This window comes from Cyrtonyx montezumae, unplaced genomic scaffold (genome assembly GCF_038088225.1).
Source record: "Cyrtonyx montezumae isolate F1298 unplaced genomic scaffold, pur_monq_1.0 scaffold_18, whole genome shotgun sequence".
Classification (NCBI taxonomy): Eukaryota; Metazoa; Chordata; class Aves; order Galliformes; family Odontophoridae; genus Cyrtonyx; species Cyrtonyx montezumae.
In genome coordinates, this window is record NW_027071914.1 from 2,105,086 (window position 1) to 2,127,506 (window position 22,421).

General features: G+C 48.2%; 1 long non-coding RNA gene across 1 annotated transcript; it reads right to left on the reverse strand.

Moving 5' to 3' along the window:
- Nucleotides 1-13,389: 13,389 nt before the first annotated feature.
- On the reverse strand, nucleotides 13,390-21,438 carry LOC136047664 (uncharacterized). Its single transcript, XR_010622113.1, has 4 exons — nucleotides 21,272-21,438; nucleotides 18,877-19,101; nucleotides 15,406-15,508; nucleotides 13,390-13,506 (listed from the first exon to the last, which is right to left on the reverse strand). It is a non-coding gene; the product is annotated as an uncharacterized LOC136047664 (long non-coding RNA).
- Between the last annotated feature and the right edge of the window lie 983 nt (nucleotides 21,439-22,421).

The following is a 22,421-nucleotide window of genomic DNA, read 5'->3' on the forward strand; positions in this document are numbered from 1 at the left end:
AAAAGCGATGAAGGGCTTAAGGACTTCCCTGACCACCACAGCTGCTGGGAAAAAGGCATTCTGTGCTGCTACATTGGAAACCAGCTCCTGGTCCTGCCTGTTCGACAGCTTTACTGCCTGACATGCCATGCAGAAAATGGTCCTTGGCTGTTAAAAGGTTTTAGCACAGTTGGGGAGGACTTTCTGCCCAGCCCTCGCTGTGCTCTGCCTTAGGGATGTGGTGGCAGTTTGAGGATGCCTGCGGTGGGGGCCCTGGGTCCCATCACCCAGTGCTGCTAATGCTGCAGGGAGGCTGAGTGGTTTTTTCACAGGGTGAGGAGAAGTCTGAGCTGCTAGGTCCTGGAAAAACAAACGGAGGGGCTCCCTCTGTGCAAAAGGTGGGCGGTGTATGGATGCACTGCCCGCAGTGAGGGCTGAGCTGTGGGGGGAGCAGCACCCCCATCCTTACAGCCTCAGCCATGGCCCTGGGCACCAGCCCCTCTCCTAATCCCCTTATGCTGCTGCCGTGTCGGATCTCACACGGTGGGCCCAGTGCTCTTAATCAGCAGGCAAGCATGAGGATGCCTTGGTAAGTGAAAGGTTTGTACAGGGGATGGAAGCAATGTGTCGGTTCCCCCACGCACGCCTTTAGATTATTAGGATATAAGTGCAAAGCACAGCTCAGAGTGCCTCCAGGTGCATTTCTCCTCTGTGCCGGGGTTGGAGCATCCAAATGAGGGAGATCTCAGGGCGTGGGAACGGGATGAGGAGTGGTGGTTTGGCAGGAGGAGGGTTATTGCCCCCAGCCTACCCTGCCAGCACCCACACAGCACCTCAGGGGCAGGAAGAGGGACACACACCAAAAACGTAGGAAATGCCTTGCTGGGAATGAGTCGAGGTAAAGGGAGAAGCTACTCTAGCCAATGTTTAATAGAAAAAGGACTAAAGCTAGAGACAGCTATAGAGAAATAAGAAATCCATTTTTTAATGGATTTGCCTGTGCTTTAGACTGGTTCCAAAAAGCTTGGAGTGATCCAATTAACAAGGTAATGAGTTGCTGAGATATTTACACTGCTTCTGGACAAGGCTCTGGTCCAGGGTATTAATTTGGTTGGGAGGGGGGTGCATATTGCAGATAAGTTTCCATTTTTTCCTTGCGGTTATATTCAGACTCGGATGTATTTTTATTTTTTTTTCAAAGGATTCCTATTATTTTTGACATAGGGTTTGTTCCCTGTGGGTATCAGCTCCCCTTCAAAGGAAAGAAAGGGGCTTTTCTGGGGGCAGCGAGGCTTTATGATTACCCAGGGGATTGCTGGGAGGATGCAGGACTGAAAGCAAACCCAAAAGAAAGGGCTTTCCTCCCAGAGTAGAACGTTGCTATTCCAGCTCATTCTCCACTTTCTATATTCAAATAGGTCCAGGTGTTCTGATGAAGCCCAGCTCTTAAGTTTTGGAGTACTTTGGCATGAAGCCTTGGGAAGAAGGTGCAGGCAGGCTCTCCTAGATCTCCAGGACCTCATGGGGGTTTGCTGGCCTTCTATTACTGCCTATCAGTAATAGAAACAGTGGGAAAGCAACATCTCCAGCAGCCTCAGGTTTCATTTCTCCTTCAGCCCTCGTGTCTCCAAGGTAAACTATTATACTGCCAATATTGAGTGCAGCGTTGTTTGAAAGTACTAAGGCTCCAGATCATCAGAGGTCAGGTTGTATTTGATTTTGGCCAATTGGCAATTCCCCGTGTTTGCATCTGTTCCTGGAAGTAGATGTCTTCTTGTTTTCTGCGCCGGTGCCAGCAGCAGCCAAAAGCTTGCCCAACACCTGGCTGAGGGGAGATCTTTACCACCACTGCCCTAAGGTGGGGAACAGAACCTGAGCACCCGTTCTTGAAGTCTAATGTTGAGCCTTTTCCAGCATCTCTGACTGCCAGGAGGGGTACCTGCATCCAAGCCTCAGATGGAGCAAAAATGTTTGAATATTACAGAGAAGAAAATGGTGTTTGTGCACATACCTCTCATCCTGCAGCAGCAATCTATCATCCTGCTGCTTCCTGTGACACCTGGCTGCTCGGTACATGTGTGTGGCCAAAGTTCCCGGGCACCTGGAGGAGGGAATGGGGCTGGTCTTCAGGATCCCTGCATGGATGTGTTCTAGCATCCGTGATGGATTTGCACAGTGTGTTTCCTGGGCAATGCTGGACTTGTCCCATGAGCACAAACCAGCTGCCTGTGGGCATGAAGTCCAACGTGAGCATGGGGACACATCATTCTTCTGGTCCTATCGGTGGTGTTGGCCCTTTGGGTGATAGATCTTGAGCTCACGGAGCTGGCACTTTCTGCCTGAAGTTTTGGTCAAACTTCCTGCTGTGCAGCAGCAGGGGATGGCTCAAGATGGCTGTAGATTATTCTTGCAGGTCTATCCCAGAGTATGCCCTGGGAAGGATGGACAGTCTCCTGCCCTTTGAAATTGAGTCCTCTGCCAAAAATCTCTTGGGTCATTTATTTCAATTCCTTCAAGTCTTGATAGTGTAAGCTGTGTTTTGGTTGAGTGTGACATCCGTTTTGCCATGTTACTTCTGCTCTGGATGAAGATCTTGAGAGTGCAAAGTCCGGGCTGACTTCACAAGGGCAGAACACTGGTCTGTGCTGCAGATGTACCCCACTTAGGAAAGAGGATTGACTTTAAGAGTGAAGGATTGCTGCTGGGACTCTGGTCTGACCCAGGAAACTATGGATTACCTGCAAGACGTATTGGAATGGCTGACAGCCAGGGGCTGCTCAGCCTTCAACTAAGGCAAAGCTAGGGAGGATGGAGAAAATCCTCTGGAGCAAATGCCATGTCAAAAGCTAACACAGATGGAAGCATCCTGCTCACCAAGAGGTGCTGGTAAACCTCAGGCTCACGCATCACTATGGGGAAGGGCAAGTCTCTAAACCCTGTTGCTTGCAAGTATCTGTAGCCACTGGATTTTCTGATAAGAACACCTCACTAATTTATTCCCACAACTCTCCTTCCCAGAATAGTTCAGCATCAGGACAGGGTGGTGGGACTGCAGAGATGAGTGTCCCAAGGAGGGATGCTCCCTGTTCTGGGGACACCCTGAGCACCACAGGATGAGCACGTTTGGGAAATGATGTTTGAGTACAACTGTCCAAACAGTCCTGCTGGATGCAGATCTTTCCACAGTGCCCCACGGGATCTTCTTCCTGCATCTTTGAGTGATGATAGAGCTGGGAAGACCTTTAAAAAAAGATTGATTGCACACTAATACAAGAAGCTCTCTCTTATTTATTTTTTTCTTTTTCTCATTTCAGTCTGAAGAGTTAGGTTTCCAAGCTTTGTTTTTCAGATTTTAAAGAAATACACATACCTAGGGGGAGGCAGGCATGTTTCATTAACAGTTCAGCACAGTCCAAAACATGACAGCAAGCCTCCATTTGAAATTACCAACACACCGGAGCAGCCCTGCTGTGCTCCCTCTTTGCAGGACTGCCAGCATAGCTGTGAACCCACACACCTGGACGTGGAGGCTGCCTCTCTATCTCCATTAAAGCTCTTTTCATGACACAGCTTATTGTCAAGCACTGTTTGCATCCCTTGCCTTCTGACCAATAATTGCTGCTGTTGGTTTGCTCTTATCCCATTTATTATATAGGTTGTTTGATTCGTTTTTATTGCTTCTTTCACCTTTCATCTAACCAAGGTGTATTTTCTTCATTGCCTTTTTAAACAGTGCAGCTGGTATGAACACATTTAGAGCACCTTTTAGAACGGTCTTCAACAACTCTAAATTAATCACTTAGAAATATTTCCTGTGGTTTTCCTACCAGTCCCTAAATATTTTCAGCTTGGGCACAGCGTGTGCCTGTCTTGGTGCCCAGGCATGTATCACTTCTGGGCACAACAAAATCAGGGCACGGCATACTGAGACAGCTGCTAATAAGGAGCTTGGTATGGGGATCAGTTCACCCTAGGCCATTAGAAAAGGGGCAAAGATGGTAATATCCTGGAGGTAATGAATGTTTTGAGCTGGAAAATCATCAGGGTATGTTTCTGAAGCTTCAAGGATGTGTGATTAAGAGCCACCCGAGGTCTCCCAGGAGCTGTGCCTGCAGCCACAGTAGTGCAGGGTGCATTTATCTCCCTTTAGGTAGAGCAAAACTCAAGCCGTTCAATCTACATCACTCCCTTCAGGATACAGTCTGGGGACAAGGAGGAGAATTCCTCTCCTTTGGAAGAGAGAACTCAAAAAATCCCGAGTCCAGGAGCTCTGCTTGAGGAGCAGCACGTTACCGTGAGCCGGGTGTTTTACGGTACGTGCCGGGGGCTGGCTCCTGCCTCCTGGCACTTCCTTAGAGAGAAAATAAATCTTGAATTACCTTGTTTTCATTTCCAATAAAACTGCATGCTGGCAGTTGCCTTGGAGCTAATAATCTGATACGGTGCTGTGCATCTGTGAGTGTCTGTAGCACGGGTGTGCTGCTTCTGTGTTTGAGACTGACAGGGCAGCGCTGTATTGTTTTCCTACCGCTATATTGTGTTCCCAGAGCATCAGAATAAAAAGAAATGGGGAGGTAGGTGATTTATCATAACACAAAAATGAAAGGCATAATAATGTAAATTATGCACATCATTAACCACAACCATTGCTCTGCAATGGACACAGGTTCTACGAGAAAATCACCCTTAGGATGAAGCCATGACAGCTGTCCCTGAAGGGCTCCCTTGTAGGTGCTGGAAGACCAACGTTCCCCTTCTCGTGAGGTTTGGAGAACTGGCTGAGAGCCCCATCAGCACAGTAATGGCAGCACCAGGCTGCACACTCATCCTGTAGTGATCGTGTCAGGTGCTGTGGGTGGGATTCATGTGGTTACAGAGGATGTGGACCAGGTGCTCTCCTCTCTGCGTCTGCTCAAGGCAAGTGAAGTCAACAGAACGACTCGCTTCATCCTGCAGATGTCAGAACGAGGGTAGGTGAACTACGTGGCACCCCAGCACTGGAAGCCCAAATTAGCCACCTTGGATATCTCACTTTTGTCTCTGATGTTGCTCAGGGTGAGTCCTATCCCACGCTGCTGCATTCTCAAGAAACATAAAGGGGGAAGGGAAAATACAGTGAATTGAATGCTCCTTCCTTTCCAATTTCTCACCTCTCTGCTCACGCTCTTCCCTCTTCAAAGAGGAGTTCCCACTCTTTCAGCAGATCACCTCCATCACAGGGAAGTGTGTAACACTTCGCAGCATGGAGTGGGATTTCCCAGCTCCCTCCTACCACCAGGGTTCCTAACACTGGTTTACATCAACTTAAACCTTCCTGTGTAGAATTTTCCCTTGTAAAAATTAGACCTCATGAAAATAAATAATTCCCACAGGAAATTTCAATTTGATTACAAATATTGACTTGCTTGGGGGAAGCTTTTTTAAAAGAAAAATCCATTTGGAATCAACATTTTCAAATTAAACATGTATGTTTCACTCCGGTACAGTACTTAAATTGGAAAAAGACCAATTTTGTTTCCTGTGGTTGGGGATTTTAGGAGCCGCTTCCATCCACATTTTTTTCTGCAAGAGCTGAACAAAAGATGTTTTTAAAACTGGGCAAAGCGGGGAAAAGATTTGTTTTAATTTTAAAGGATTAAAAAATGTAATGTAAAACGTTGTAAATCGCTTTCATGCTTCTGGAAGAAAAAAAACCAAACAAATATATGCATTAAAATGAAGCAATGTAGTGAGGATGTGGCAGCCAGAAGACAGACACGGGAAGGGCTTGGTGTTCCAGCAGCAGATAGAGGAGTTGTGGCATGGGCTCCCTGCTGTTTCTGGGCTGAGCCCGTAAGCATGGGGACCCACAGCACCTAGAGACCTACCCTCGAGGCATCGAGGCTGGGAGGTGTTTGTAGGGATGACTGTCCTCAGCTTGGAGCTTTGTACCTCATCAGAGCTGTGCTTCAGACATCTCTCTGCCATTTGTGGGTTTGTCCCTGCTGGACAGAGCAAAACACGACAGCTCAGGATGTGTGTTTTGGTTCTCTTCCCCTCAGATTCGTTCTTTCCTTACTGAGAGTGACCGCCCCGCTCTCGGAAACACAGAACTCGAGCTGCATTGCTTTGGAAACCTCATGCATTTCAGGATGGGTGCTCAGGTGTGAACAGGCTTCTTCTTCCACTTATTGATTGAAGGAAGGTAAGGAAACACTTTTGCTGCGTCAAATGTAAGGGCTCTGTCAAGGGAGAAGCACAAATTGCTCTTTGTACAAAAATCCCTGGTGAGCTCTGTGTCCTGCGTGTTGTTGGAGGGGAAGGAGAGGGCAGGAGGAAGAAGGAGCAGGAGGAACAGCGCCTGTCCAACAGAGAGGGGCTCTGAGGCAGGCCAGCATTCAGCCCAACATGCTCTGCCAAAATATACAAATAGGGAATGACTGTCATAGGTGATGCTGCCTGCAGACTGGGCCTCACTGGGAGCCTGGAGTGGGAGCAGAGGGCTCTCCCCAGAGTGGGGTCACCCCAGGTCCCCCAGCAGCCACAGCTCAGGGCCCTGCTGAAGATAAGCAAGCTCTAGCAGAAATGCTGCTCACTGGAGGCATCCCAATCCCAGCCAGAAATTACTCCAGACAGGCAAAGTGCTTTTTAGGAGCACTTTATTAATAGACACGGATAACAAACCGCTGGTAACAAATGCAAAAAGCCCTTGGACTAAAGGGCTGTTTGCCCAGGCAATATCCCCACTGAGCGCAGCAGCCATTAGTCGCAGCGGGAGGCACTGGGAGCAGCTCTCACTGTCAGGAGAGCTGAGCTCTTACATCAAAGTATGAAAATAAATGCCCGGTCTATTTACCTTAGCAAAGGTGCGGTTTCTGCACCTTGCCAGCTACGCCCCCCCATGCAGCTGCCAGGTGCCAGCAAGCAGCGCTCGAGTCCTGCAGGACAGCCTGGAGATGCAGCTCAGGTCCTCCCTGTGCTCGGTGTTTGGTCGCAGTGCAGATGTGTGGCCCTTGCACTGATTCCTCAATATTCCTTCTCAAACAACTGTTTGTGTTTCAGATCTGCCGTTCCGTGCAGACACGATTAAGCTATTTAGGGTGAATGATGTTGCCAACGAGGATAACCTCTCATAAGGTTAATTAATCATTTGTAAACCGACCTTTGGATGTATACATTATTCATGAGTACTCCTGAACTAACAGACTGGATCATTTCCTGCCAGTGGGCTTCGTGTAGAAGTCTTCGGGGATTCCTTAGTGGAGGGTGGCTGCTGAGGTGCAGGGAGGGCACCTGCTCCACACCAGGGGCCTGTGCTTGTCCATCGCTCTGCGCAGAGCCGTGCTTTGGGCCGGGCCGCAGCCCAGCAGCAGCTTTTCCTCTCCACCTGCATCTTTCTTCCTCGAAGCCTGACTGACCTTAAACTATCTTGAAGACTCCTCTCCAGGAGCTTGACATTTAAAAGTGCAGTGACAGAAAATAACTTCTTCTAAAAACTACGTGTAACTTATTTATCAGCACTAGTAGAGGGAGAGGAGAATTTAAATGAAGGCATGCATATACATTGTGCTGCTCAATCGTGACTTTTCGCTGCTGCTGCATGGTAGCACTGCTCTTCTTCGAGCTGAGCTGCTCAGTGCATTAGAGGCACCAGGTGAGGCTTCACCCCACCTTCTGACCCTGGCCTGGATGAAGAGGAGCAGGAATGAGGAGAGAAGGGAGCCCTCAGTCAGCCCGGGGCCAGTGAAACCACAGTGCAAAGCTTCGGGCTCAGGGGAGCCAAGGAGCTAATTTAACATCTCCCAAGTGAAAGGCAGGAAACAACAAGCCAGCACTTATTGAGAAAACACCCCATAGATCATTCTTTGTCAGACTGCATAAAAGGGGGAGAGACAAAACGAGCGAGAGAGGAAAAAATAAGAATAAAGAAACAAGAGACTCACACTGCACAAATGGGTGAGCTCAGGACCAGGGAAACTGCCTATGTATCTGTAGGGAAAAGCTCCTGCATCCCACGTCCCACAGGCTGGCAGCACACCCTGCTCCCACCCAAAGCTGCACCGTAGCCATGGGGGAGTCTCCCAAACGTGAAGCGTTCATGTATCTTTAATTATTGTTTCAGCCACGTAAATCCATGCTGAATTAAAATTCATGATGGTTCTAGGGTACAAGTGCAAACAATTTGTTCAGTAAACTTTGCTCTAATTGGCATTCTGAAAATTTCCTGTTAATCAAGCCCCTTGGGCTCAGTTTACCAGTGTAGTTCTGCCTGTGAATGTCAGTGCTCGGAGGGTGCATGCATGTACGCTGATTTTAAGAGTCTTTATATGATATTAACTCATGCACCTTGTCCTCACATTAATTTGCAAGTAATTTTTTAACAACCTTCCGTGGCCCTGCCTTTTATCTTGCTGCTTCATTACTTGTGCCAAGCGAGCAAGCAGAAGAGCCTTTGTAAAACGCAAAGTTACATTCAGAACTGTCTCAGATCTGAATGCATCTGAACCTGCTCCCAGCGGGAGCCGTGTTTACAGTGGCACTTGACTCCAAATGGCTGTGGGGGAAAAGTGAAGAAATTCAGGCCAGCACGGTGTGTGGGTGGTGCCACTGTATGCAGACTCCAGCTAAAGCCACCCAACACAGGGCTCTGCTTTCGTTCTCCTGAGCTGACAGTATGAATATAACTTGAAGAGCCAAGGCAGTAGCAGATCTGAGTTTGTCATCTCAGTTCTGATGTGCATGGAGAATGCTCCCAGGAGGAGATAAAGTGTGGGGGGGTTGGCTGCTGCAGATCACCACTTCGGAAGTTGTCATGGTTTTCTGATTTTTGGCTGCCCTGCATAGCAGACCCATCCAATTCTGGATCTGTTCTCCAAGCAGCACTCTCTCAGCTGCGGACCCCAGTTGGTCCCACCTGGGGGTCCCACTGTCAGGAGGATTTGGGAGCTTTCCAGTGGCCCCCTTTCAGTTCTGCAGCCCAATCAGGCTAGTCCTTAATTCGCATCCCAAAAGGAAAAGCTACCTGAGTGTCTCTTCCCACCAGCACAATCACAGGTAACACAGGAGAATGGAAATAACAAAATAATGAGTGTCTGACAGATCGGGGAAGCTGTGGAGAGGCTCTCTTGGATGGAAATACGCTGTAAGGAAATGCAGAACTGGCAGTTCCCTGAAGAGACTAGAGATGGTGCACAACAGCAAACTGCTCCCCTGTGAAAGCAGATAAGAAGCATAATTAGATGGCATTACAGCAGCATCAGGGTCTAGAAGCTGGAAATAAATTGTATAGGAAGTGGAAACAGGCATGTGCTGGGGGGAGAATACAGGAATAATAAAGGTTCACAGCTTGTGAGCAGCTAGGGTTGTGTGCTCAAGGTTTCAGGGGAAACCAACAAGGGTCTGCAAATGCATTAGCTGTAAAACGAGAACAGCAAGACGTGCAGAATCATCTAGGGAAGGACAGAGTGCTGACCAGCTGCTCAAAGCAGGAATTTGCCCCATCTCCCTTCTTTCAGGCTTAAAAAAAAAGGTTAATTGTGAACGAAGCGCAACAGAACCACATTTGAAGGGAACGGTGGAGAAGGCCAACAAAAGGAAAGAAGCTTAAAGCCACTCGGATATATCAAATGTATTCAGAATGAGAGGATCTGATAAGATGCACCCAGGAATACTGAACTCTTGGTGATTATCTTCAAAATTTATGAAGGCAAAAGGTCCCTGGAGATGAGAGAAGCACCTTTCTTTTAAGTGGAGACTTTAAGAAAATTTGGAATAATCAACTCAATCTCAATTCTCTTCAAGAGGTTGGAAGAAAGTGTTAAACGAGCAACTTGTAAGATGTAAAATGATGAATAAAATCAAAGAATGTGGGTTTGTCAAGAGCCAGTCATGTCAACCCAATTTAATTTCCCTCTTTGATACGCCAACAAGCACACATGATGACAGCGAAGCAGAAAACACAGACGTGAGGCCTTTTGCATTTTCCCACAGGACAGCCTCAAAAAAGCTGAGAAAATGCCCTCTAAAACCAATCAGATCTCAACTGGCAGAGTAACCACTCTCAGAGAGCAGGGATGGAGAGCAGCTTTCTCCAGAGTCAACCATCCACAGCTTTGCCCAAGGAATACCAAGATTAAGCCCTTGTTATGCCCATTTCCAGCATCTCGTGCTCCTTCACCCCTCATTTCCCCATGACATCAGCATCCCCACGCATACTGAAGCAGACATGTTTCGATGCATCAGTATCCCCATGTTAACCCCAGATGCTTTCAGTGGAGCTTTAGGAACTCCACCCACCTTGAGAACAGAGCGATTACCTGCGAAGTGTGACCGTGAGCATGGAGGCTTTGCCACACCATTCCAGACAGATGGATGGATGTGGGCCCTTGCAAGCTGTGATCAAGGGACTCGGTGAGCTGTAGAACAGCTGCTGGAGAAATGCAGGAACAGAAGCTTTTGATACAGTTTCAAACAATGTGTAATTATCAGGTAGCTGAAAATTAGCCCATCTGTGCCTCGGGAAAAGACAATGAGAAGTTATGTGTTACTAATGGCTGAAAAGAGCTGGCAACACAAAACAGGAAATCTTCAGTAAACTTTTCTTTAAGGTAATATAATTACACGATGTAATCCCTCGATCTCCCGACTTTTTGGTGGTTTTTGATAAAGCTTATGAGGTCTTCATCCTTCTTTCATTTTTGCCTCCTCACTGCAGCCAGCCTGGCACCCCGCGCCAGCCGCCTGGCTGGGCTACCTTCAGCAGCAGATGTGCGTGACATAAACTGCCTTTGCAATAAAACAGCTAACAACTTCTATCAGGTTTTCCTAAAGCAGATTGTAAATACCCACATGCCTTTGCCACAGCCTTGCTATCTGAAAGCAAAGCACACAAACTTACTTATAATACCGTTCAGAACAAAATTTCTCTGCTGGTAGAGTTGGCAGGCCAGAGTCCAGGTTTCTAATCTGGGCCAACGCACACACAAGCATCAGCACAGTTCAGATTTAGACCCCTTTTTTGTTTTCTCTGCTTTTGGCCGTTGCTGATCCAGCATACAAAATAAAAAAAGGAAGAAAAGAAGTGCCTTGAGGATCCAGCGATAAGGTCTTTGGGGGTCAGGGAAGCAAAACTGGAATAGCATAAAACTCATGCAAATAGCCTGGGCAGGGTAAATAGCTCATGATTTTTTTATTCATACTTTTGTCTGTGGAATAACTGGGAGCAAATTGCTTTTTCCTCTCCCAGTTCAAATTATTCAGAGACTTTTTCTGCTGATTTTTGCTATTCTCCCTTTCGCGAGCGTTTGCTCTCGAAGATGGCCCGCTTAGCTCTGAATGGAAAGCAAATGTTGCCTTCACCTTCAGTGAACTTTGAAGCAATTGATTTTACCGGCGTAAAAGAAAAGCTGAAAAGCGACTGCTCGTGGCTTTTGTAGAGGATGGGTTTTGCCATTTCACAACTGTCTGTGCATGAGGAAGCAGGCGTCTCAGAACAGAGATGACAGCCGCTCCTTCGTCTCGTCCCAGTTCAGCCGGCACCTCTGTCCCCTTCCATAGGTGGGGCAAGCCCCCGCGCCCTCAGCATCTCTCCAGCCACCACGCCTTAAACAATTCCTAATAGGGAGGATTCCAGCAAAATTATTCTCACTGGCTTTTGTCTGATAATCTGAGGTCAAGAAAACAAACTGCTTCCTCTCTGCTCTCTCCAGCACTGCGGCGAGAAATGCAGCCAAGCTCCGGCACCGAGAATAAAGGCGGAGTTGGCACAAACACAGGAGCTTCTTAAATGAGTTTGCCATTAGCCGGAAGGGCTGCAAATTGAAGCGAAGATAAGCCCCTTAGCATTTCCCTTCTTTAATCCCAGCCTCATAAAAGCGGAGATGTGTTCCTATTCAGTGGGCTTTATACAGATGCAGGTATTTCATTTACCCAAAAACCCCTGGATCGGATAAATTATTAATGTTATTTATAAAGGCAATTCTGCCATTCAGCAACTTCTTTTGGATCCCTACGCTTAATCTCACTGCTTAGCATAAGATACACTCCAGTTAAAAGGCAAAATCACATTCCTTTACAAGGCCTGCAAAATAACGGAGTGCTGAGGTGCCTGAAAAAGGGTTGTAGTTTAAATACCGCTTTAAAGACTAATACATTTATCAGTGGCAAACACAAGCACTAACTTGTGCTTGCTTGCATCCTCCCTGTGTGCTGGCTGGGCCTCGCTCGCACGCATCGAGAGCCGTCAAAGCTGCTCAGAGCAGCAGAGATGCAAAGCACACTTGTGCTACAACAAGTCTTCCTAAGGCAGCCTGGTGGTTGGGTGGAGCTATATGGTGAGCTAGCAAGTTTCCCCGTCCTCTCCTGGTATGTGTCCTGCAATGTGCTCCCAGACACCCACATCAGCAACTGGTTTCTGCAGGATCCCCAAGTGCCAGGATGCTACTGCGGGCACAGATGTCCTGAGGTCAGGTGATAGAGTCAGGATGCTCCAAGACCACAAAATGAGTCCTTGGGGACTCTGGGAGAGTCACCGCCACCACAGGGGCATCGCAGACCTCAGCTCCAGGAAAGCCAGCATGGCACATCACCGTGAAGAGCAAGGGAAGACACGGGAGGAGCTGGGAGCCCTGGGGCTCAGCTAGCATCGCGATTTCAGCTTCAATCTGGGGCGCAGTGGAGCAGTTCCCATGGCAGAGTGCTAGCACCAGACAGTGGAGCAGCACTGCTCAAGCAAGAGGGAGGAAATGGGAATTTCAGGGTAAATGCTGAGGAAGAGGAGACTCAGCATCTCTGAAAGCAGATGTGCTCAGTCCTCTAGAACAACAGCTCCTTGCTCTCACATCAGAATTACACGTGGAATTAACTAAAACATGATATTCTGAGAGCTTTCAGATGAGAAACATTCACAACTGATGTGTGAAAAAGTGTAGTTGCAAAGCACACATTAGAAGGGACCTGAGCTACACGACCCAGGAGAGACAGCGTGAGCAGAGCCTGACCCCGGGAGGGGCCTGGGAAAGCAGCAGCAATGCAACTGAACAAACCCAGCACACAGAAAGAATCCCAGCCACCGTTTCTTAACAGGTAATTTTGAATTAGCTGAGGGAAGACAATGGGTCTTAAAATGCATCTTTCTGAGAAAGTGGGGATCAAGAGACGGAGGCCACAGTAATGTGGCATCAGTGGAAATTTTCACTAGAAGTGGTAAAAAGCAGAAGGAACACACCAAATCTGGCACTGTATTTGCACAGCTCGCGTGTCCGATGCAAGCAGCATTTAGAAATGCTACCTGAAATGTCAGAGAGGCCTCTTGGTGTAATGGGGACGTTCCCTCTGACCCATTCGCTCTGAGAAAACAGGGACGGCTGCAGCAGGGCAATGGATGGAGCATCCCCCAGCAGGGACACCCTAGCAAAGGGCACTCACCTCCTCTCAGCCCCACGTTCATCCTGGTTGCAGTCGCAGCACTGTCACTCGCAGCCAGGAGCCGTCCTCTGAATCTGAGGGCAATGCACATGTCACATGCCGGGGAAGAATGCTGCCTGCGAGCTGCAAAGAGGTTTGGAAAATTTCTCATTAAACATTTTCTCCATGCAATACGTATGATCCCCAAATCCTTTTTTCAGCATTTTCCTCTCCAAAGCCTGCACGACAAACAGTTTAATTGAACAGCCAGTGCTGGCTGATGTTTTGTTTCGCCACAATTTGATCCAAGGCAAAGTATTTTTGTTTACTGAACTCGCTCCACCTTTTCACAGCAGGGCTCCAGCAGCAGTGCGTATTGCTCGTGGATGGCGTTGCCTCTAGGGAAGAAGGGCTCGGGGGGGATTTGGGATTTGTGTTCTCTCCTGGGCAGGATGTTGAGGACAAGCGGTGGCTCGTGGGTGGCAGTGTGGTTTGTCTTTGATCAGCTGTGAGCAGGGAGGGCTCCTGTGGCTGTGCTTGGAGCTGGAGATGCCTAAGCTATCGGTACCACAGAGAAGCGTGCTTTTATGTCAAAAAAAAAAAAAAGAAAGAAAGAAAAAAAACTTATTATAAGATTGTAAGTTTGTTCAAGGAGCTGGAATGAAATATTTAAACACAGCACCACAGTATTTTATTCTCACAAAAATGCTGAAATGCCACTTGCAAATCAGAAATGTTTTAAAATGTGCTTTGAAATAGCAGCGTCTTTATGCAACTGTTAGGGGGGTTGGTTTTTTGTGGGGTTGGTTTGTTTGTTGCTTTTTTTTTCCCTAGGAAGAGACAAATGGGAAGAAAAGAGCTGAGATATTGACCATTTCCTCACAAATGAGATGTCTGCTTTTCAGTCTGTTCTGGTGAATCTGTTTGGAGCCATCATTCCCATCTGGAGCAGAGAGGATCAGCCTCGAGAGCAGCCTATGTTGTTGCATGCCGCGTTCAAATTATATTATCTTTGTTTCTTCTACTGACGACAAGACATTTAGGTTGGAGAACTCCAGTGGGCATTAGAACTGCTCTGAAGGGCTTGCATGATTTGAAGAAAATGTCATAAAAGAAACACAAGTTCTTGTATAAAAACACAGATGTCCTACTTTCTTATTATTATTGGGGCAGTTTTCACTTTCTTTAGGTGTGGTTTATTTGTCTGCAGTTTTTAATTTCCCTTTATATATATTAAATGTCGTTAAATACGGGGACTCAACTTGTTTCAAGCTCTCTTTAAGTCTCTGTTACTCTCTTATGCATCTCCTGGCTGCTCCCAACCAGTGCACGGCTCCATCCAGGCAGCCCAGAGCCACCCAAGCTCCCCAGCTCCTGGGCCCAGGCCGTGTTTGGGCTGCACACAAATTCAGTCACTGTAAATTCAAATGCTGAATTCAAATGTTTGATGTCCAGTTCAAATTCAGCACTGGTGGTTCAAAGTGCTATCAGGAAAGGGTTATTGTGTAATTGTGACCAAAATATACTTGAATTCAGTATCTTAGCAGGATGAAAAAGCCTGAAATCCCCTAAGATGGTGACTGACTTAAAAAAGATCTTCTGATTTGTGTACAGTTTGTTCATAGGGTTTTTAATACAAAATTCAAAGAACAGCAAGGATAAAATGTTGGCAAGAAGCATAAACACTGCTTAAAAATAACATATGAAAGTGTCAGAAGAAATGTATATCACTTATCCAAAACATTAAGGATCAGAAATAGCTGATATGGTTGAAAAGAGAGGTACAGTATGCGAACAAAAATCCTTCAAAACTGAAATAGGTCTAAACAGACAGCGCAGGCAAGCATATGTCTTGGCCAGTTAAATGTACAGTGATAATGTCAGGGTAGTGAAAGATTTTAAGGCACAAAAGATGGCTTCCTCAGCAGCCGTGTGAGTGGGACCGAAGCAGGGATGGATTTTCTACTCCCCAGGAGCAAGAGGGGAAGCTATCGTGGTCACCGGTGTTCCCCTCTGGCTTCAGCTGTCCCATCCATAACCGACCTTTGGGAAGTCAGCAGATCTCCAGTTTTCAAGCTCCTCTAAATCCTCCTGGAGATACAATCCAAACGAGGCAGCGTAAAATCTCGCACAAGCTGTAGATGCACTTGAAATAAGATAAATTCAGTCTGTTTTAGCAGTGCAACAACCAGGAGCTCCAACCACCTCCTGCTGACCCCGATTCCCCCCCCCGCATTGCTTCACCAGCTTGCTCATGTTCTGGGATCTGCTCTCCTGATGATGTGCTCTCAGCCACTCCCAGCACCATAGCCCACACCGGCCTCTCCTGCTGCTTCTCTCTGAGCCCACCCATGCACATTTACCTCCAAAGCACTCAAGGCTGGCTGTGACACCACGTACCCTAAAAGCGTATCCTGACACAGTCCCCACCATACAGGCGGAACAGCGCTAAACACGTAGCCCTGCTTGAAAACCTGCACACATCTGGTGGCATGTTAGCTGATGCTTTTGGCTCAGTGCCTTACTCCCTCACCTGCTTCTGGCTGCTGCAAACGGGGAGGCAAAAGTCCCGTGATCACCATGCAGGTGATTAGAGGAAATTGCATTGCAGAAGCGCTCGGTGGCTGCAGCCCCGCTTCAGCTCTCGACTTGCCTGCTGGTAAGCTGCCAGCGAGAGGGAAGTGTAGGCATAAAATGAATAGCAGAAGAGATTGCAGGTAATTATGTTTCTTAAGCTGTTAACAGGATTGGCCATTTGATAAATGAGAGGATTTGGGAATGTTTTGTCACTGACAAGCCATTGTAAGATCAGAGTGGAAACAGGAATGTTTCTCTTCCACAGCACGAACGAGAGGGGAATTCTCTCGGGACACTTATACACTGCGAAATTTAGCTGAAACCAGGATGCCAGAGCAGGGAGGAGAAAGGACAGGTACAGGACTCCTCTTATGCATACCACTCCCACAGTTTGAGGTTCCTCCAGAGCCCTCTTTGGTGTCCCCAGAGACTTTTGACCCTTTATGGTGCCATCCACATCCCCACACATAGTTTTTGGTGCCCCTAGGGCACTAGATCTTTGTCTTGGTGCCCCAAATCCCTCTGGTTCTCTCGACCTTTTCATTTGCTTTTGCAGTTCTCCAGCTCGCTGGAGAAACAAGAAGGAAATCAGCACTGTTGTTTGCCTTTCTGCTCCAGCACTGCTTCTCCGGGTGGTTCTCAGTGCCCTCAGAGCCCCTCTTTTTCCTTCCCAGTGCTTCCCAGGACTTTGGTGTGCCTCTTAGGTCACCCTAAATCTTTTCATCTGCCTTTCGGCGCCTTCCCTATACAGCCCAGCCTGCTTTTAACGGCCCTCAGCACCCTCCCTTTCTCTCTGTGTGTCCCCACTGATGCCCCTCAGGGACATCCCATCTACTTCCTAGTGTTCCCTCCACTCAAGTCCCCCAATTTGCTTTGATACCTCCATGAGCCCACCACGGGTCTCACCTCCAAGAACGTGCATGGGGCTGCTCTGGTTTGCATTGCAGAAGGTGGTGTCAGCAGTGGACTGCATGGTGAAAAATCATGCTCAAAATCTCAGATGTCAGCACCACGTGCCCAGTGGCTCCATGCATCTGCCATGGATGCAGCCCTCTGCTGTGACCCCTTGGATTTCTTCATCCTGCTTGACATGGATCCTGCTTTCAATGCAGAGCTTGACACTGGAGGGCAGAGAAGGAGATAAGAACAAATAAAACTCCCTAAAACTGATCTCTTCTACTGCTTCTCGAGGTTGCACCAGGGCTGCTTATGCCAGACAAGACACTCTCCTTTCATGATCAGAGCCCAAGGCAGCCCCTGTCCACGTATGGCAGCATAGGAGGAGTGGAACACTCCCCCAGAATCTCTATTTCAGCTTTTCATTTCTTTGCTTTGCCTGGTTCTTAGCAGCTTCAGCCAAATTACTGGTATTGTTTAGGTTTCCCTGCAGTTATCAGCAGGGAAGGGTTGCTACTAGACACTGTGCCCCTCATATATCATTTTTGCAGCAGAGCCCAAGCAGAGCTGGAGGAGACATGCTCCTTGCTTCAGTCCTGACAGCAGTCTGGAGCAAGGGTTGGGTGCCCAAGGGAGGATGAGATGGGAGACAATTAAGCTGCCTTCCTTTCTTTGCAGCATGTCCTACACTGGACAATCAATAACAGAAAAGGAAGACAGAAGAGATGTGCACCCTGCCTCGCCTTCTCCCCAGAGACTGGAGAAGCAGCCCCCTTCTCCAGTGCGCTTGCATAGGGAAGAAGCTTTCCTGCCCTTGCTTGGCTGCAGCTCCCAGCTGGCACTGGCAGCCTGCACCTGCAGAGGTAAGTGCACATTTGGGTAACGCAGGTAGGTAGGAGACACAAATAAGTTCTGGCAGCTTTACATCTCAGCTCTTCCCAACAGCAAAGTGGTGATTCAGCCTAAACAGCTGGATGAAGAGTAAGACAAGGCATGTGTTGATGCCAGCTGCAATAGTTGGTAGCAGCATCCCAGAGGAACACAGCATTGGTAGTTGTACGCCAGTGCCAGCTCCGAGTATCCCACCCACAAGTCAAACTGCAATTAGTGGATTTCTGTAACTAACTGTAAACATCCCCAGAATTACACAGGGATTCCCTTTGAGGAAATGGGGTTGGCCTGTTAACGCACTTGAGCATCCAAAGTGCTTTTAAGAACAGTGATCGCAGAAGAGACTGGGTTATGTGGGGAAGCAGAAAACCTTCAGCTGTCCTTGCACAACCCATCGGGGTTGGGGCACGAGGTCTGGCAGCGTCAGTCCCTCTGGTGGGGCTTTGTTCTGCTGTGGCAGATTGTCTGGTGGGGTCTGGCCCCCACTGCCCATCTTGATGCTTAGGTCTCATCTCATCACTCTTGTTGGAGACCTCTCATTTAGGCTTCCAAATAAGGAGCCCTTTAGAAAAGACTTCTCTTCAAGAACTATGAGATAAGACTTAAGTGCAAAGATGAGTGTGGTCCAGCCAGAGCAGATGAGGTTGCCAGAGCTTGTTCCCGAGTCTCGGTGAGTTATGTGGGCACAAAAAAAAGCCACTCAGGTTCCCTGCTATCACACAACTCAGTCCATGCAGCAACTGCTGTTCAACTTCCAATTAAGCTGGAAGGGCCCCTGTCCTTCCAGATGCCCTGCTGTCCTTCCCCGTTTACCATCCATTTAATTGCAGTGTTTACAAAGCACATTGCAACAAAGACTGGAGTTATGTAAGAGTGGTGCTTGTTGGAGCCTTGATAAAATGGAGTATGACTCAAGCTGGGCTGAAGGGAGCAACAGTGAAGAAGAAGCAGCCCCTCCTAGTGCTGCGAAGAAATAGGGGCTGTTGCAGCAGGACAGCTATGGCTTTTGGCTGCCCTCTTTTAGCTCCACAAGCACAATAACGAACTTTTCCTGATGCGCTGTGGGACAAGATGGGGGTCAGGAGCAACACAAGGCCTGCTTCTGTGACATGTTAGCAAGGATTAAGTAAGAGATGCACCAAAAGTTACCTTGTCTCAGCTGTGGCTTGCTCCACCTTCTGTTTCCAAGGGCAAAACCAACTCAGTGTGATGCTCTCATGCCTGATTCCTGCTCAGCATTTCCTGTGGCTCGGCTCCCCAGTGAGGGCTGCAGGGAGCAGAGCAAGCTGGCAAACGCTGGCCCCTCCTCCTGTGGCATCTCCTCGAGGTGTAAATGAAGGCAGAACCCAGTTCTCCCTACTTCAAACAGGGTCTCTGGAAAACAAGATCGCTAACTCCTTGCAGCTCCAGCTGAAGTCTAAAATGGTGGCCCCGAGTGGCTGGGGGAGGGGGTGGACAAGAGGTGAAAAAGCAGTTATTCTTAGCAGCAAGCATCTAGGAAAAGAAAATATGGGTTTTAACAGAAAAAAAATATAGCAGGATAGGCACTCCCAATACTTCCATTACAACCATTAGTGCTCAGACTCCTTTTTTTCACCCAAGTAGGGGTAGGCGTGCAGACGTGCTCAGTGGGTTTGTGACCCACTGCTCCAGGAGTCAAGACTAAGGCTTCACCTCTCAGACACCCAGCAGCAGCTGGTGCTATGTGCACAGCTGGGCCAGGTAAAAGCGTTCCCAGAGCTCACCCAAAAGTACAGCACATCCACAGGCACACAGCTGCCATCTTGGGTGGGTTGCAGTTCAAGCACTGAGACGCCTGTTTTTGCAGCACATTTAGGAAAGGAGGATGGTTTTCCAGCTCGCTCCTGGGGCAGATGGACAAGATGAGACTTCCCACAGGGCTGACCCACAGTGGCAGCCTTTGCCATTTATAGAACCCTGACAGCCATGGGAACTAGAATAACCAGAAAAAGCTTTTATCTACAGAGAAGAGCATCTGACAGTGGAAGACTGAGCCAGCTGCTACCTTTTGTCCCAGCCAGCCTAGTGAGACATGCCCACAGGCAACCCCAGCATACAGTCCAGAAGCCAAATGCCCCTCCAAGCAGCCTCAACTCAGCAGCTAATCCCCACAGAAGGCAGCCCTCCTGCAGCCCTAACACCCCTGCAAGAGAAGTGCCAGGACCTCTGAGTGTCCCTCTCAGTCACTGGGATAAAACAAGTTTGACCCCATCCGCCTTTCCCATGAGCTGAGCATGCTCCAGCTGCTGCTTCTGCAACCACACCTTGTGCTCTCTCCACACAGCTCTGAAAACAGCACCCCAGCTCACCACCTTGGCTGTGGGGGCAACAAATCCCCACCAGGTTTTCCTTAGATCTTCTGGGATCAACTGACCCAACAATAATGGGATGCTCAGGCCCCTAGAGCCCCTCGAGGTGTAACACTGATCAGTCATCACTTTGGGGCACAACATCTGCTGTGCTCATATCCACCATTGCTCCCTACCTCTCCAGGACCGTGCTCCTTGCCTCACAGGGGATTCTGCTGCTTCACTGAGGCAAAACAGCACCAATTGCACTGAAAGAAAAGCTCTTCTTCAGTAAATGAAGGCAGAATCAGACCCACGTGGGTGTCTCCAACAGCCCAAGTCCCAGGTCAGGTTCCTCTCTGCAAACTCCAATCCAGCAAGTGCTGGCTATGAACTGGCTTACTGCTGGGAGGAGTCTGGGATTCCAGCAGCTCACCAAATGCCCTGCTTGGAAGCTGAATGAATGCAACAGCAGGAAATGCCACTCACTATTTAATCTAGCACCACCCAAGACTGTTAATAAATGCATTGCTCCCAAGCAAACACAGCTCTTGGGGGCAATGGATGGATAGGGAGCCCTAGTAATGGGCACATCCCCTGCCAGGGACGCCTCTGAGCTCACAAGGCCATCAGAAGAACACTTGGAGCACAGGCCTTGACACCTCTGTCCTGCTTCCCAAGCTTTCCCTGAGGCTGGTGATTCATGGAATAGCATCAGCAGCTGGACACTGGAAGCAGTGGAGCCATCCTTCCTTCCATCTCCATCAGGCACCAGCAACCACATCTCCCTACACAGCTAACAGCTTGGGGGAGCCCTGAGGAGCCCCTCAGAGCTCTCAGCTCTCAGTGCAAGGAGGACTGGAGCCAAATCTCTCCTGTAAGCCACTACAACCCCAAAGAGGAGCCTGTGCCAAGGTAGAGGGCTGTCTGCCCCTGGGAACAGAGAAGCTGCCCCAGCTCCAAGGGAGATATTTAAAATATTGCAGTTTCTAGAGACAGAAAGGAAAGGAGCAGCAGGGCCACCACAGCCTTGGAGATAGGCAGTGTTAACAGTTTGTTTTTTACAGAGAAGGAAAAGACATTGCAATGAAACTTGCTTCTAACGAAATATAAAAAGAAATACAAGGACTTGAAAAGGTGTAGGACAGCCTCACAGACATCTGTGCCTGTCACTAGGCTTTGTTCCTTCCCTTCAGAAGATTGTTCCCAAAAAAAGAAGGGGAAAAAACCCTCACCTGCAGTTCTTCCACCAGCTTGAGAGGACTGCAATTCTCAGCCAGCCCAGCTCTTCTCCCAGCAGCCCTGGCACAACCACAGCACCAAACTGCACTGCTGCAACTCGAGGATGTGGCTGCTGCTCCAGCCCTTGGCTGCAAACCTCCATCTCCCTCAGCCACAGCATCGCCAGTTCCATCCTGATGGATAAATTATATGTTCACTTTATACCCCATCTTTTTTTGTAAAGAGGACGCAGTATAAATACAGAGCTGCACTTAAAAAAAAAACAACACCTTGTTTCCTACCAGCAACCAAGACACACAGGCCAACCTAATTTGGTGTTGGCAACCCTCAGTTCTTTCAGTTATCCTTGTGGTGCTGTTTAAATATCTGAGTTGCCTTGCTTGGGAAGTGGTTAGTTCAAGATTGCAGTGCGAATGCCATTCCTTAGAAAGACCTGTGAGTAACCTTGATAATCTATTCATACGTTTTTTCAGCTGCTGTCCAGGTTAAGCTCCCAATGGTTACCACAAAAAAGCACTATGATAAAGGAAGGTTGCTGAATGCTGACAAAGAGAAAAGGGTGTCAACCAAAATATTTCTTAAATTTCAAGCATCTTTTCCACTCCCTGAAACCAACGTAGTATTCAGTACTCACCAGGCTTTTGGCACCCCCCCACATGTCTCTGTGTACACCTTGGTTCTCAGATATCATTCTTTATCAGCCCCGTGGAATACGCTGCACACATGCAAAGGGAGGCTCTGCAAGTACCTGCACCAATGTCTGGGGCAATTCAGATCCCCTGACCACATTAGAACAGCAACACAGACAGATATTGAGAGACACAGCAAAAATCAGCCTAGTCAAAACATACAGCTTTTCTTTCCATGTTCTCCATTTTGACTTCATCGTATTCTCACTCCCCCGTGATAATAATGTGAGGCTATCTGTAAGAAGAGCTGTAAGGCTCCACTGCTTGCTAACAACCACAAATGCCATGAGAGAGATGAACTGCAAAATAATATGGAGGTTTTTTGTGAACAAAAAGAAGTAACCCTGGCAAACACTGCTGAAAGCAGCAGCCAGGTCTCCCTGCTGAAGGAAGGCTCAGCAAAGGCAGCACATGTACAACACCACCTCTCTTCCAAACACCAGCCCCACTCTTC